This window comes from Triticum dicoccoides, chromosome 7B, assembly GCF_002162155.2.
Source record: "Triticum dicoccoides isolate Atlit2015 ecotype Zavitan chromosome 7B, WEW_v2.0, whole genome shotgun sequence".
Lineage (NCBI taxonomy): Eukaryota > Viridiplantae > Streptophyta > Magnoliopsida > Poales > Poaceae > Triticum > Triticum dicoccoides.
The window spans coordinates 479,302,671-479,307,449 of record NC_041393.1 but is presented as its reverse complement, the minus strand read 5'-3'; positions in this window follow the sequence as shown (position 1 = coordinate 479,307,449).

The window sequence follows — 4,779 nt, the reverse complement described above, 5'->3', positions numbered from 1 at the left end:
CAAGAGCTTCTCGACAAAGGTTATATACGCGAATCCCTTAGTCCTTGTGCTGTTCCTATTATTCTAGTGCCGAAAAAGGATGGTACATCACGTATGTGTGTTGATTGTAGAGGCATTAATAATATTACTATTCGTTATCGTCATCCTATTCCTAGGCTAGATGATATGCTTGATGAATTGAGTGGCTCTACAATATTCTCCAAAGTTGATTTGCGTAGTGGATACCATCAAATTCGTATGAAATTGGGAGATGAATGGAAAACAGCATTTAAAACTTAGTTTGGATTATATGAGTGGTTAGTCATGCCTTTTGGGTTAACTAATGCACCTAGTACTTTCATGAGATTAATGAACGAAGTTTTACGTGCTTTCATTGGACGATTTGTGGTAGTTTACTTTGATGACATATTGATTTATAGCAGATCTTTGGAAGAACATTTGGAACATTTACGTGCTGTTTTTATTGCTCTACGTGATGCACGTTTGTTTGGTAACCTTGGGAAGTGCACCTTTTGCACCGACCGAGTATCTTTTCTTGGCTATGTTGTTACTCCACAGGGAATTGAAGTTGACAAAGCCAAGATTGAAGCTATTGAGAGTTGGCCGCAGCCCAAAACGGTAACACAAGTGAGGAGTTTTCTTGGCCTCGCTGGATTCTATAGGCGTTTTGTGAGAGATTTCAGCACCATTGCTGCACCTCTCAACGAGCTTACAAAGAAAGATGTGCCTTTTGTTTGGGGTACCGCACAGGAAGAAGCCTTCACGGTATTGAAAGATAAGTTGACACATGCTCCTTTACTCCAACTTCCTGATTTTAATAAGACTTTTGAGCTTGAATGTGATGCTAGTGGAATTGGATTAGGAGGTGTGTTATTACAAGATGGCAAACCCGTTGCATACTTTTCTGAAAAATTGAGTGGGCCTAGTCTGAATTATTCTACTTATGATAAAGAATTATATGCTCTTGTTCGGAATTTAGAAACATGGCAACATTATTTATGGCCCAAAGAATTTGTTATACATTCTGATCATGAATCTTTGAAACATATTAAAAGTCAAGCTAAACTGAATCGTAGACATGCTAAATGGGTTGAATTCATTGAGACTTTCCCTTATGTCATTAAACACAAGAAGGGAAAAGAAAATGTTATTGCTGATGCATTGTCTCGTCGCTATACTATGCTTGCACAACTTGACTTCAAAATATTTGGTTTGGAGACAATCAAAGATCAATATGTGCATGATGCTGATTTTAAAGATGTAATGCAGAATTGTAAAGAAGGAAGAATGTGGAACAAGTTTGTCGTTAATTATGGATTTGTGTTTCGTGCTAACAAGCTATGCATTCCAGCTAGCTCCGTTTGTCTTTTGTTGTTGCAGGAGGCGCATGGAGGAGGATTAATGGGACACTTTGGCGTGAAGAAGACGGAGGACGTACTTGCTACACATTTCTTTTGGCCAAAGATGAGACGGGATGTTGAGCGTTTTATTGCTCGATGCACTACATGTCAAAAAGCTAAGTCACGACTCAATCCTCATGGTTTATATATGCCTTTGCCTGTACCTAGTGTTCCTTGGGAGGATATATCTATGGACTTTGTTTTAGGTTTACCTCGAACAAAGAAGGGGGGGGATACCATATTTGTTGTCGTGGATAGATTCTCGAAAATGGCACACTTTATACCATGTCATAAAAGCGATGATGCTGTTAATGTTGCTGATTTGTTCTTTCGTGAAATTATTCGCTTGCATGGTGTGCCAAATACTATTGTTTCAGATCGTGATACTAAATTTCTTAGCCACTTTTGGAGATGTTTATGGGCTAAGTTGGGGACTAAACTGCTTTTTAGTACTACTTGTCACCCCCAAACTGATGGACAAACTGAAGTAGTCAATAGAACGTTGTCTACTATGCTTAGGGCTGTTTTGAAGAATAATAAGAAAATGTGGGAGGAATGCTTGCCTCATATTGAATTTGCTTATAATCGTTCATTGCATTCTACTACTAAGATGTGCCCTTTTGAAGTTGTGTATGGTTTCCTACCTCGTGCACCTATTGATTTGTTGCCTCTTCCATCTTCGGAGAAGGTTAATTTTGATGCTAAACAACGTGCTGAATTGATTTTAAAAATGTATGAGTTAACTAAGGAAAACATTGAGCGTATGAATGCTAAATATAAACTTGCTGGAGATAAGGGTAGAAAACATGTTGTGTTTGCACCTGGAGATCTTGTTTGGTTACATTTACGTAAGGATAGATTTCCTGATTTGCGCAAATCAAAGTTAATGCCACGTGCTGATGGTCCCTTTAAGGTGTTAGAGAAAATAAATGATAATGCATATAAACTTGAGCTGCCTGCAGATTTTGGGGTTAGTCCCACTTTTAACATTGCAGATTTGAAGCCTTATTTGGGTGAGGAAGATGAACTTCCGTCGAGGATGACTTCATTTCAAGAAGGGGAGGATGATGAGGACATCAATACAATTGTTACACCCATAGCCCCTGCTGCTATACATACTGGACCAATTACTAGAGCTCGTGCACGCCAACTAAATTACCAGGTACTTTCGTTTCTTGGTAATGATTCTAATGTTCATGAGAATATGATGCTGCCTAAATTGGATACATTTGTTTTGCTTACAAATGAAGGGCCTAGCTTGGAGAAGGATGAACACTGGAGCAAGAACAAGCATGGAGATGATGGCATGCGCAAGGGAAACAAGAACGGAGTTACAAGTGATGATTTCAGGACTTTGAAGCCACCATAATGGGTGCATGAAGCCTTGGACGAAATATACAAGATGCCACTTCATAAATTTCGTCCCGAGGCTATTTTAGGTGCTGCGTCACCTTATTATTGGGCCAGGCCCATGTAATTTCGAAATACATAAGTATAGGCTATTTTTAGAGTCCGTATGTGTGGGGAAACAAGAGATAGGGTTGATTTCGGACCCCTCCACCAAGGGCCACGAAATTCCCCCCTCTTCCTCCATATATACAGCCCTTAGGGCATCGTTTAGACTTTGGGTTTTGTTTAGATTAAAAGTTCGCCATAGTTGCAACTTCGCGTACTTCGTTTGTGTTCAACGACCAGACAAAGGCGTCACAGAACCCCACCTTGATCAATAAAGCTTTTATCTTATATTCGCAATATCCAGATTGCAATCTTAGTTTCTTGCTTGTTCTTCGTTTGCTCGCAGGAAACAGACCCTCGTGGTCAGGTTGATCGTGCTCCGGCGTGGTCAATAACCTCTCGGAGTTGGTTTAGCGATTGCTAAGGCGCGACGTCCTCGCACGTTCGTAGTCGGATCGTCAAAGTCGACTTCCACCAAAGCGAAATCCACCATCTCATCGAAAGACGGGACACCTTTGCCTCTATCAAGTGGTATCAGATTTCCAGGTTGCTCGGTGAGATTTTACAGTTTTTCGTAGTTTAGATCGAGTCTGTTCTTCATACCTATAGTCCACGAAAAAGCCACAAAAAAAAATTAGGGTTAGTTCATCATATCCGAACCAATCTGAGCCTTGCATAATCTTTTTAGGGTTTTGCTTTGTTGAATTTGCGGTTACATCGTCGTGTCTAGTTGCTGGTCTTAGAGTCTAGTCTTTTAGAGTTTCGAGTTCTGGTCATAAGTTGTCACGCCGCCGCCGCACCATCATCATCGCCCCTGCCATCTACCACCACCGCACCGAATCCGTATCCATATACCACCACCAATCCGTGTCCATATACCACCACCGATCCATATCCATATACTACCACCGCTACCACCACCGCTGCCATATACCACCACCATATATCCACCACCAATCCGAGTTCTTTGCTTATTAGGTTTGTTTTCGGGATCCATCTAGATTCCGATTCGTGTTTCCTTGCCGGAGTAGGTGTTTCTGAGTGTTTTGAGACAGGTGCCATTATAGGAAGTTTTTTTTTGACCCGTTTCCAGTTTTTGGGTCCGGGCAGTCGAAAAAAAAAAATTGGTCGAAAAATTTCGTGCCCATCCTGTCAGTTTGAGCTAGGAAGAGTTTTGACATACTCGCCATTATAGTGATTTTTCGCAAAAAAAAAAGAGCGAAAAAAAAAATTCAGAGTGTGCTTTTCCCTTGTTTACGTGCCGCGCCGTGATTTTGTTGGTGTTCTAGGCTCGCGTCTCTAGCACAGTCTAGCCTAGGACCAGCACAGTACCGTCGTTGAGCGTTTATTCAACTTTGCATCTCTGAATTGATTATTGCTGACCCTTTTTGCTACCATACTATAAGCCTTCCCAGCTCCACATACATCTACGTCGTGTGTTCGACTCTCCCTGGTAATCGCTCTATCCAATCTTTGAGAGTTTTTGACTACAACGGTTGCCGATCACCGCCTGCTGCTGGGTAAGAACTGGTAAGAATTTGAGATTTGCTTGACGGATTTGTGATACACCACCACCACTTCTTAGTAGTCTGTAGGATCATATTCTTGTGTGTTTCTATTGCTGCTAACCATGCCAGGATCACAAGCCGACGAGATTGACTGGGAGAACTTATCGAACAAGGAGCTTCATGATAAGTTTCAGCAAATGATGACTGAACAGGTACAAGATGTGCTGAACAATTTTGAAGAGGCCATGGAGAAGATCACTGGCCTTGAGAAGACGTTCGAAACAAAGCTCGATAACAGATTTAATGAACTGCTTGCGCGTCTTCCACCACCGGCTGCACCTGTCGCACCTCTGCAACAACAACAACTACGCCCCCTTCCGAATCAGTATGGACGAGCACAGCGTGTTCCTATTGAG